Genomic DNA, 13,063 nt, shown 5'->3' with positions numbered 1-13,063 from the left:
CCAAGACATTCCGGCTCATGGGAGCAGCAGGAGAAATCCTCCTTCCGCTAGACCTTCCCATCGTAGTCGGGCGCCCAGGGAAGTCTCAGATCCTCACCCCCAGCGGCGGGCTCCGAGCTTTTCAAATGGAAGTTACTGGACTGGGAGTCGTCGAAGTGACATCTTCGGCGATGATCTGCGCCATCGCTTGAGCTCGGCGCAGAGCCCTCAGGCCGCCCCAAGGGGCGACCTCTGAGATCTTCTAAACTCTCAAAGAGGAGACCTAGTTGGAAATGGTAGTCGTGCTCGCCAAGGGGAAGGCCTGTCTGAAGTACGTGACAGCGGGAACGTCCCATATAACCTATCTCAAGATAGGAGGGACAATAACCCGCCTAACGCGTACCATGGAACCGGAGCTATTGAACAGCTTCGGAACAACCAAGGAAGTCAGGACCAAACCCTTGAGCGTCTGGCTCAGATGGAGGAGCTGATGAGGAAGCTCTTATCAGAAAAAGAAAAAGATGAGTACGACTCGGGGGAAGAACTAGAGCTCTTCACCCCCAACATAGCAGCTACGGTGTATCCACCTAGTTTCCGTATGCCTCACTTGTCCAAGTTCAACGGAGACGGGGACCCATCAAATCATCTGGGTATGTTCAACACCATGATGATGGCTCACAACATCGGTCCCGAGCTGAGATGTTTAATATTTCCTTCCACCTTGACTGGGTCGGCCAGGCAATGGTTCAAACAGAGTAAAAAGTAATCCATCAGCTCGTGGAAAACCTTTTCTGCTGACTTTGAGAGGGCATTCCGAGCTTCTCAGGCTGCCCGCGTGAAGGCCGACACCTTGGCGAATGTAAGACAGCAACCTGACGAGCCTCTGAAAGCTTACCTGAGCAGATTCGCGAACGTCGCTGCTCAAGCCAGGGACGCAAACGACAGCTCTAAGCTCATGGCCTTGAGGACTGGGATCCTCGTCGGAGGCGGACTCTGGGAAGAGATACAGAGAAAGGGAGTCAGCACCGTAAACGAATTCATAAATAGGGCCCAGGGATGGATAAACCTGGAGGAGCCACGAGCATCAGCCGTGGGAACCAGCCAGGCCCCTGAGCATCCCGTAGAGTGGGAACGGATGTCGTGGCAGCGACACAAACCATTACACAGAATAACCAGTTTGGTGGAGGCAAGAGAAAAGGGAGCAGCGAGGGCGGCCAACACGGCCCAAAGAAGAACAAGTCCGTAGAAAAATTTAAGCTGGTCTACGCAACTTATACCGAGCTCACACACACTAGGGAGAACATTTTCCTAGCAAACTCTGCTCGTCTCCCCTGGAAGAAGCCGGAACCGTTGAAGCACCAGAAGGGTAAGCGAGACCCTTCCAAGTTTTGTCGTTTCCACAACGACATTGGCCACAACACCGATAATTGTAGGCACCTGAAGGATGAGATCGAGACTCTCATCAGAGCCGGACCCTTGGCTCAGTATGAGCGGAATAGAGTTCCCGCCGGCCATCCAGCTCTGAAAGTTTCGATAAGTCAACCCGAGTCTCGGATAGATCAGGACGTCCCTCCTCCTGTGATAGGAGGAGAGATCTCCACGATCTCTGGTGGCCCCCATCTGGCTGGCACGAGCAGAGGTGCCTAGAAGAGATACGTCAACTAACTTAAGGCTCATAATGGAGTGGAGTTCGTCCCTGAGCAGCATCTACCCAAACAGCAACGATTGGAGAGGCAACCAATCATATTCACCGAGGAAGATGCCAGCCACGTCCAGTTCCCTCATAACGACCCTCTAGTCGTAGCCGTTCAGCTCGCTAACCGGAGGGTTAGGAGAGTACTGGTTGATAATGGGAGCTCAGTAAACCTACTGTTCCTGTCTATGCTGGAAAAGATGGGTTTATCTGTCACCGAAATGAAAGCCACCTCCATGATGCTATACGGATTCTCTGGAGAAGGGTCGGCAGCAATAGGAACAATCAAGCTGGTGATCACCTTGGGAGAGGGATCTCGAACAGTCTCGAAACTCCTCGAGTTTGTGGTCATCGATTGTCCTGTCACGTACAATGCTATTTTGGGCCGACCTACATTGATAGCGTTTGAAGCCATAACCTCCATCCGCCACCTCGCGCTAAAATTCCCCTCTTACTCGGGGATATGCACAGTCTAAGGTGATCAGCTTGCTGCCAGGGAATGCTACAGCATTTCTATGAAGGGAAAATTAAAACCCGGGCAGTTAATGATGACCGTCCAGGGCGGGAATGAGGAATCTCAGGAGCTTGTGCCTAGTCCTGAGATTGAAAAACCTCAGAGTGCCAAAGGGGAGAATATCATCTTAAATAATGACATCGACCCCAAAATAGGCGAGGATGGATCTGATCTCCAGGCCATCAAAGAGCTCGAGGAGGTAAACATCGATCCATAAGATCCCTCGAGGGTGGTGAAGCTCGGGAAAAATCTATGTAGCGAAAGGAAGGCGAAGCTGATTAAGTTTCTGCAGGAGAATCTAGACGTGTTCGCCTGGTCTCATGAAGACATGGTAGGAATCAGTCCGAGCGTCATCATGCACATCCTCCACTTGGATAAAAGCATGCCTACGAAATCCCAGAAACAAAGGCACCTAGGAACAACCCGGGCTGAGGCCCTAGAAGAGGAAGTAGCCCGACTCCTAAAGTGCAGCTTTATCCGCGAGGCAAAGTTCCCAATCTAGGTCGCCAATCCTATATTTGTCTCGAAGCCCAACGAGAAATGGCGGACCTGCATCGACTTCTCTGATCTGAACAAAGCCTGCCCCAAAGATTGCTTCCCCTTGCCAAGGATCGACCAATTGGTAGACGCCAAGGCGGGGCACGAGCTCATGTCCTTTATGGATGCATACTCGGGCTATAATCAAATCGCCATGAATCCAGCAGACCAGGAACACACTAGCTTCATGACCCCAACTAACATTTATTGTTACAGGGTCATGCCCTTCGGGTTGAAGAACGCCGGAGCTACATACCAGAGGTTCGTAAATAGGATGTTTGCCAACCAGATCGGGAAGAACATGGATGTGTATGTTGACAACATGCTGGCCAAGTCGAAAACTGCCAATAACCATGTTTCCGATCTGGAGGAATGCTTTAACATATTGAGAGAATGTGGCATGAGGCTTAACCCCCAAAAATGTACTTTCGGGGTTGCTTCAGGAAAATTCATGGGTTTCATTGTCAATACCAGGGGAGTAGAAGCAAACCCCAATAAGATCAGGTCGCTACTCGAGATGCCCTCACCTCGGTCGCGAAAGGACATTCAAAGTCTGACAGGAAGGGTGGCGGCCCTTAATCGGTTTATTTCTAAATCTACCGACAAGTGTCTGCCATTCTACAACCTGCTCCGGGGGAATAAGAAATTCGAGTGGACCGAGGAATGTGAACGTGCCTTCCTCAACCTAAAAGAACATTTAGTCGAGCCGCTCGTATTATCCAAACCAACGACAGGAGAGCCTCTTTTCCTTTACCTAGCTGTCACAGAAGACGCAGCTAGTGCCGTATTAGTCCGAGAAGAGGACCGATCTCAAAAGCCAGTCTATTACATCAGCAAGAGGCTTCTCGAAGCTGAATCCCAATATCTGTTGATGGAGAAGATGGATTTCTGTCTCATTACGGCCTCTCGAAAGCTCAGGCCGTATTTTCAGTCCCACTCAATACACGTCATAACCGATCAGCCTTTAAGGCAGGTTTTGCAAAAACCTGAAGCATCGAGACGTCTGTTGAGGTGGGCTATTGAACTTAGCCAATTTGAGATTTTGTACATACCGCGAATTGCAATGAAAAGTCAGGCCCTGGCTGATTTTGTGGCAGAGTGCACAGGATTCCGAGAAGATCCTGTAGAAGAGTCACCCCAGGCCTCCTTAGCCCAGGCCTCATGGAAGGTCTTCTTAGATTGCTCGTCTAACGAGAATGGCTCTAGGGTTGGAATCATATTGATATCCCTGGAAGGACATCGATTCCACTTGGCATTGCGATTCGGATTCAAAGCGTCCAACAACGAGGCTGAGTACGAAGCTTTACTGGCAGGGCTAAGGGGGCCCAGGAGCTGAAGGCCAGCTCCGTCCAGTGTTACAGTGATTCCCAGCTCGTGGTAAACCAAGTGTTAGGGGAATACCAAGCACGGGGAACCAAGATGGCTGCTTACCTAGCCAAGGTAAAGAAAGAACTATCCGTATTCAAGCGCGAATCAATCGAGCAGATACCTCGGGAACAGAATGCCAACGCGGATGCCCTGGCAAAGCTCGCTACCTCCGGGGAGACGGAGACTTTGGGGTTAGTGCCGGTAGAGTTCTTGGAAAGACCAAGCATAGAGGAAGTCAGGGCGGAGGTCGAGATGATCGACGCCAGACCGACCTGGGTGACTCCCATCCTCGAGTGTCTCACAGCAGGAAAGTTACCCAAGGAACGAAATGACGCAAGGCGAGTACTTTACCAGGCACCAAGGTATACAGTGATAGATGGGATATTACACCGGCGTGGACACTCTTTACCTCTCCTACGATGTGTTCTACCAAGCGAGGCAAAGACCATTTTGTAGGAGGTGCACAAGGGTTTCTGCAGAGATCACACTAGGGGGCAAAGCCTGGCCCTAAAGATACTAAGGCAAGGGTATTACTGGCCCACTCTGTCAAAAGACTCGATCTCCTACGTCAAAAAATGTGACAAGTACCAGCGATTTGCCACAGTTGCCCGAGCTCCCCCGGTCGAGCTGAAGATGATCTCGTCCCCGTGGCCATTCGCGATCTAGGGGATTGACTTAGTTGGTGCCCTCCATACTGGAAAGGGAGGAGTTCGTTACGCAGTGGTGGCTATCAACTACTTCACCAAGTGGGCAGAAGCAGAGCCCCTGGAAACGATCACTTCAAAAAGAGTCCTCGACTTCGTGGTCAAGAGCATTATCTGCCGATTCGGGCTGCCAAAGAAGATCGTGTCAGATAATGGAACACAATTCGATAGCGACCTCTTCACCAAATTCTGCGAGAGGCACGGCATTGTTCAAAGCTTCTCCTCTGTGGCATATCCCCAGGCCAATGGGCAGGTCAAGGCCGTCAATAAGACGCTAAAGGCAAGCCTTAAGAAAAGGTTGGAGGAAGCCAAGGGAGTCTGGCTAGAACAGCTCCCCCAGGTACTGTGGGCATACCGGACCTCACATCGAACCCCGACGGGTCATACTCCTTTCTCCCTGGCTTTTGGGAGTGAGGCAGTCCTTCCTGTCGAAGCAAAGGTAGCCTCGCATAGAATCCAGGCATTTGACCAAGACCGGAATGATGAATTGCTCTGCGCATCCCTCGACCTGATTGATGAAAAACGAGAAGATTCACAGCTACAGCTTGTGCATTATCAACAAAAGGTCACCCATTATTTCAATTCAAAGGTCAGGAAACACGCCTTTAGCATTGGCGACCTGGTACTCAGAAGAGTCTTCCTGGCCAGTAAAGATCCCAAGGATGGAGTGTTGGGACCAAACTGGGAGGGGCCCTACCAAATAACCGAGGTCGTGAAAGAAGGAACCTATAAGCTAGCTCGACTTAATGGAGAAGTAGTCCCACGGACTTGGAACACTATCCACTTGAAGAAATATTATCAATAATATCTTTGTAAGGCTTAATTGGAAAGGCCATCTTTTGTTTATTAAGTAATAACAGCTAATCTTTCACATTATTGTGTATGTTTGTGGGTGTAAACTCAAGTAACCATTAAAGACCTTTTCCTGATTACTTGGGGGGGCATATATCCTAGATATAACCAGGTCCTAAAACTTAGAAGTTAGTTCAAATTGATTGATTGATGTTTTTCTTAAAAAGCACGAGATATCGATAAAGAATTAACGCAAACTAAGTTTTCAAATTAATATCCTGGATATAACCAGGTCTTAAAACTTAGAAGTTAGTTCAAATTGATTGATCGATGTTTTTCTTAAAAAGTATGAGATATCGATAAAGAATTGATGCGAACTAAGTTTTCAAATTAATATCTTGGATATAACCAAGTCCTAAAACTTAGAAGTTAGTTCAAATTGATTGATCGATGTTTTTCTTAAAAAGCATGAGATATCGATAAAGGATTGACGCGAACTAAGTTTTTAAATTAATATCCTGGACACAACCAGGTCCTAAATCTTAGAGGTTGGTTCAAATTGATTTAACAGACGTTTTTTCCTAAAAAGCATAAGATGTCAATCACAACACCAACAAAATCTAAGTTATCACCAAATGCATTGAAGAGAAGTAACCATAAGGTCGGGGCAAAAATATGTAAATAAATTGAAATAAAGTTGGGGATACCAATTGTTTCGAGGATAAAAACCTCGTGATGAAAAATTAGGAAAAGAAAAAAAAGGTAAATGATAAAAGGAAAGGAGAAAAATCCTAAGCCCCGCCAGGCCGCTCTGATGAAGTCACCCCCTCGCCATCCTGATCAGTGGCAGTGGAAGTCTCCCCAGTCTCAGAGGGTGCCTCTTGTTGAAGGCGAGCTTTAAACTTCTCCAAAAAGGACCCCCACACGTCCGGCCCCAAGAAGGAAAATTCACCATCTTGGTTGAAGGCCCAGCAGTGGTACAGCATGGCCTCCATGGAGGAGCTGGAAGCTGCCCTCTCCGCCACCAGAGCAGCCTTGGCCTCCTCCACCTCGACCTTCACGGCGTCTAGGGTGGCCCGGGCAGCCTTGGCCTCCTTGAGCTCGATCTTCGCGACGTCTAGGGCGACCCTGGTGGCCTCAGCCTCCTGCAGCTTGGCCCAAGATGCCTCCAGCTCGGTCTGCGCAGCAACCGAAGTGGCCTGCGCGACCCTCTCATTTTCTCGGGCAGTTGCCAGGGCCGCCTTGGCATCCCGCTTCTGTTGTTGAGCGGACGCAAGGACGACCTGAGCAGCCTGGTGCTCACCCCTGATCTCATCGATCCTGGCCCTAGACCGAGATATGCTCTGGTGGAGATCCAAGGCCGCCTGCAAGACAAAATGATAATAAGGCAAGTGCCTTAGAAAAAAAACAACAACATAAAGAACCAGTGGTAAAGCAAGCTTGTCATGAGGGTCATCCCCAGTGAAGAATCCATCACATGCTCGGGGCTCCTCGTCTCGATCTCCTGCAAGTCCCTCGAGGTGGCGTTGTAACAATGGTCCACCATGTAGGTTGCGGTTTCATAAACCGTCCCCCTAAAGACCTCGGGGACTTTCTCCAAGGCCTGAGGATTGACCGAGATGCGCACATCGAGAGTCGGGGCTGACAAGGTCCCGGAGGGTACATCTTATTCCCGATTAGGGACAGGAGGTCGCGGGGGAGGTGGAGCCATCTTCTCCACTGTAGGAGGGGGTGGAGGCACCTTCCCTATGGCAGCAAGACCCTGGTTTCTCCCCTTGGCGGGAGACTTGGAGCTGGTCCCGGGGGGAGGAGTTTTCTTGGCCACCCGGAGCCTCTTCACCAAGGGCCCAGAGGACCCGAAGGAGGGGTTTCCCCCCTGAAACATAGACCGCAGAACGTTGTCCCCGGGCTGCGACATCTCCTCATCTGAAACAAAGACAGCGAAGCATTAATATGCATGCAAAAATATTTATGTGCAAAACAAAAAAAAGAAAGCAGAGCTTAAGTATGTATTGAAAAGGTTGCTACCCTCCGAGCTAGAGGAGGAATCTATTGTCACGACCTCCGACCCCGGAGCTTCTATGGGGGAGTCTAAGATAATGACTTCGCGGGTGAGTGGAGGCTCTGGCTTCGAATCCACCTCAGGACTGGACTCCTCTACATACTGCCGAGCTACTACGCCCTCCAGGAGGGAGGGCCACGATCTAAGGTTGGTCCCGTACTCCTCAAAGAAGGCCGACCTAAAGGCCAGGGTATTACCTACTACTACAGTACCCCTAGGGCGGCCCATGTCATAACACAACACGAGCTGGTCAACACACTGGAGTAGGGTGATGTTGAGATCTGGGTTTTTTTAGTGGCGATGAACGAGTTGGCTGGGGTTAAACCTAGCAAGTCGTAGGTCTGTAGTGGCCCTGTCTAAGTCCCTAAATAAATAAGGGTTACCTTGGCTGGAGGGGCCTGCTGCTGCCCCGGACTGGGTCCTTTCTTCATTGACTTCTTGGGCGACCTCCAGAGCCCGTTTTCGGCGCACGAGGGGCACCTCATCCTCCTTGTCCTCGTCCTCATCCGCAGGCTCCTCCTTGAGGATGAGCGCCATCTTGCGAGCAGCGGGGATGGTCTGTGGTCTCCTCAAGGCCAGAGTCTGGCCCAGGGAAATTAACTTGCACGCCAGTATCGTCTCATCAGACACAAGCTGGAAGTAATCTATTTCACTTGCGAGGAGCCCCGCCAAGGTTTCGTATTGACCCCCAAGGGTCACTGACTTAGCCGTCCTCGTGAAAATAGCGGCATGATAGTTTTTAAGTCAACAACGAATGGAAAGAGACTAATCAGCGACAAGCTAGTGAGCTAAAGTTAGAAGGGACTTACGAGGACGGTTGAAATAATGGTATTCACAGTTACGAAACCCCTTTGACATGAAGAATTGATCCTTGAAGTCATTGGGGTGGCTGGGCAGCTCGATGATCGCAGGCAAATTGGGAAAATGTGTCAGGTAGTAGAACCCGTCACCTCGCCCCCGTTGCTCTGGGCTGGCTTTGAGGCAAAAGAAGTAAAGGATGTCCACCGGCGTGGGGACCTCCCATTCCTGCTTCAGGAACAAATACTTCAACCCCGCTAACAGACGATAGGAGTTACGGGGGAGCTAGAAGGGGGCCAGTTTCACATAATTTAAGAAGTCCGCAAAATACTGGTCCAGGGGAAGAAAGGCCCCAGCCTTGAGATGTTCATCACTCCAGGCCGCGTACGCCTCGTCGAGCGGCGCGCAGCTCCGCTCCCCCTCAAGGGGAGGCCAGGCATCCAGGGCACCCTTCCCAATCTCTATATTGTGGGAAAGCATTATTTTGTTAACTTTCCCCTGGGTGGCGACCTTCGAGACAATCCTCTCAGCCTCGAAAAAGGCGTCGGGCCCCAACTCGACCTCCTTCTCCATGGTGGGATCAAAGTTGGGGATCGGGGAGTCTATTGCCACCTCTTTACCTTTGCTGGCTTGCTGGGAAGATGAGCTGCCAACACTCTTCTTGGATGCGCTCTTCTTGGGTGCCATCTGATCGCCTAACGAACAAAGAAGAAAGTTTAGAAAAGGCAAACTAAAGCATAAGAAAGAATCTAGCGCAAAGGGTTTCCTTTACACGGGCTGAGGTAATCTCAGCTCGCAGCGAGTGAGACCACGCGGCTCTATGAACACGCGCTTGTGCTCCCACGGGTCCCCGATTGCTCGGGATCCATGTGTCAGGAGGGTCAGGATAAATTTTGCCTTGGAAGGAAAGTTTCAAAAGGCAAAACTGCCTGTGAAGCGTGTCCCCTAAGCTACCCGATTTTTTCACCCTAGAAACTTGTTGTTCCAAACAGGCATAAAAAAAAAATTACCTAGAAAATCACCCCAGAGTTGTATCCTATGAGTCATGCTCCTAAGCACTTTTTCCTACGATCGAAACCCCTAGGATAAAAAACTACGCATAAAATACCAGCAAAGAAAAATAAAAGACAAACATCCTACTGCATGCGACAAAGAAGAAAGTTTACCTAAGCTAGGAAAAGGGAAAACGTTTAAAGCATACAACAAACGGAGGACTTACAGAAATTTTTGCTGCGTAATGACTGAAAAGAGCGTCGGGGTTGGAATCCGGTTGAAATCGCTGGCACTGGAGTCATGAAAGAACCCTCGTGTCTGAAACTCAGGAACGTCGGGAATGGTGACCGGAATAGAGAAAAGGGTTTTGAGACTAAGAAGGAAGAATAACGAAGATGAGAAAATTTTCAAATAAAAGGGTGTCTCATGCGAAGGGTGGCCAGCCTTATATATACGTAAAAGGCCAAAGGATGAGGGTCGTTCGATTGTCTTGATGTGGGATACGAGGATCACTACTCGAAAGACAAAACGATGGCCGAAGATAGTCTAGGCCATTTAATGCGGTTCTCAGAAGACGGACCGTCACCAACCACGATGCTCCACGTATCCAATGCCAGCGTAATGGGCGGGATATGAAGAGCCCACAAAGAAGCCTAAAAGCCCCCCACTGTGGCCCCAGGTGACGTCATGTGCCACGACAGGGGCTTGGGGGGAAAATGTACGCCCTAAATATCCATGGGTTATTAGCGAGCTGGAAAAGAGCATAATTCTATCAGCCACGTGGAAGCCACCTACCCGGAGCTGCTATTACGGTTCTCTACCTCTCTAGCTCGAGATAGCCAAAGGCTTAGTGAGATTACTAAGGCATCGGATCATCAGCGTGGACACCACAAGCTAAGATTACATCAAGCTCGGGGTACGAGCTTGAATTGACACCTCCGACCCTTTATAAAGTCAACCACGCAATGTAAACGTGCATATATCATACATCACGTGTCTACTCCATTCCTGAATTCTCGGACATGCAGCATAAACATGCGCGTTCAGACACCCCACGACTGGTTTGGGCCATGCGGCCTATTATCCCCCTTACATATTGATTAGACTACACTTCATTGTCAAGTTTTAGGAATTAATCATGAATGTCGCAGAAGTGACATGATGGGTAAGAAGGTCATGGGATGACCTCCTTTGCCAACACCCAGGTGTCCTCTCCCTATAAATATGGAGACCCTGGGAGTTGCAAAGGGTTGGCTTCTAATTTGTAAAGAAATACCCTGTAAGGAATATCAAAGATATATCAATAATATTGGCTGGTGGACTAGAAGGATTTTATCCTTTGAACCACCTAAAAAAGTATTCGAGTTGTAATCTTCCTTTGAGATCATTCATCTATTACGGTTCATCACTTAGCACTAATCCCTCTCCTTATTTATATAATTATCTGTTGCCGAAGAACCACGTCAACAGATATCAATCACCATTGATGAGGTAAAGAGACCCTGGAGTTTCAATGAAGGTATTATGCAAGGAAGGACTAATGAAATTATAGCTATAAGATAAGATCTTATGGAACAAGATTGTCACTCTAGTAAGAGTATTATTGAAGGATTAAAGGTAAAGAATTGGACTCTAGAGTTATGGTCAGAGGTATGAGAGTTATTACCTGACGTGTTCGAATAAATTTCGAGGACGAAATTGTTATAAGGAAGGGATAGTTGTAACGACCCAAAATTGCTAATAAGGCTTAAGGGCCTTGATTAGTGTGTTGGGAGGGCATAATTGGTATTTATGTGAATAAATGATTTAACGCATCATTATATGATTATTTGGATGTGATTAAATGCATGTTTAGGAGTGTTAAATATGCATGTGGGCCCTGTTTAGCTTGTAAGGGCATATTTGTAATTTTGGCCCGTTGTGGGCATAAATGTAATTATTTGTGATAAATTGTTGAGACGACATTATTATGTGGATATATTTGCAGCATATGGCTCGAGACGGTCCTAGTGAGCGGATTGGAAAAATAATGACGGTGGGGTTTAATTCTCGGCTCGGGGGAACCTGGGGTATTTTCAGGAATTTAGAAAATATATCAGGGGTTATTAGACATTGGGTAAATAATTGGAGATTAATTGGATGATGGGATTTAAGTGGTAAATATTAGGAACACTCGAGGAATTAGTGAAAATTGGGAACAATGACTATTCTACCCCTAGATGGAGTTAAGGGTTAGTTTTATTTGGAAGGGTAAAATGGTATTTTGGTTATTAAAGGATATAACCAGGTTTTATTTTACAATATAGGGGAAGGCTATAGAAATATTGAAGAAAGAAACAGAAAGCTCTCTCTCTCTCTCTCTCTCTCTAACGATTTTTCCTCACTCTCTCTCCCTTGTGGACTTGAAGCTAAGAATCCAAGAGGAGCTTAGGCTAAAGCTTTGGGGCTGTGATATTTGACGAAATTGAAGGAAAATTAAGCTTGAATTGTGACTAGAAATCAGAGGAAAAGTCAGAGTTTTGGAGTTGAGTTAGTGTGAAGATTCAGCTGGAGATTGAGCTCCCAAAGTGAGGTAAGAATTTGGACCTTAATCCTTGAAGTTTAATGGATTATTTTAGGTGAACTATAGATTCTTGAGTATTAGAAATTATGTTGTGTTAGACTGAATTTATGGAGTAATTATGGCTAGGGAATTAGGATATGTATTATGTATAATTGCTAAGTTTTATTTGGGTGATTAAAATGTGTAGTTTAGTCTGAGTTTGTAGCTGAAATTGGTGTGGAATTGAAGGGATAAGTGGGGAAAATTCTGGGCAAGGTTTGAGTGTTCTTGGCTGGGAGAAGGAGGAGAAAACCCAGGTTTTCTCTAGGTTCGTAGAGCGCACCGCGACCCAGCCTGGGGACACCGCGACGCGTGTGGCTTTTCTGGCTTGGGATACTCTCTGACTTGGGGCAAGTCGCAACTTGTTGAGCCAAGTCGCGACCCGCCTAGGAATTTTAGTCTTGGAAGTGTTTCAAGAATTGTTAGGGCTTGGGGGTTCAAACCTAGGTGCTTGGGACAATTTCTACAACCCGGTTTAGTAGAAATTGAGGACCTGGAGGCTAGTTTCTGACTTCTAGGTATTTTATTTTGATTGGAAGTTGATGGATACCAATGGCCCTTTTGACTAGGTTTATCGCCAAGGCTCAAGACTAAGGATCATGCTCGGGACCGCTCTGTAACGACCCAAATTTCCTAATAAGGTTTAGGACCTTGATTAGGAGGCCGGGAGGGCCATAATTGATTTATTGTACTATTATGTGATTATATGCATGATTGTGTGGGTCATATTATTATATGATGATAAAGGCATGCATGGGACTATATACTCTGGTGTGAGGGTATTTTGGTAATTTGGCTCATCGAGAGCGTAATTGCATACTTGTGTATATTTTGGTAAGCTAATGTTGAGACCACATTATTATGTGGATATATCTGTGATCTGTGACTCGAGACGATCCTAGTGAGCAGATTGGCGAGAAAGTCATGACGGGGATTTATACTCGGCTGGGGGTGAGCCTAGGGGTATAAATGGGAATTTAGCGAGCATATTGGAGTCTATTTTTAACATTGAGAAATATAA

Source organism: Humulus lupulus, chromosome 2, assembly GCF_963169125.1.
Source record: "Humulus lupulus chromosome 2, drHumLupu1.1, whole genome shotgun sequence".
NCBI lineage: Eukaryota > Viridiplantae > Streptophyta > Magnoliopsida > Rosales > Cannabaceae > Humulus > Humulus lupulus.
This window is presented reverse-complemented; position numbering follows the sequence as displayed.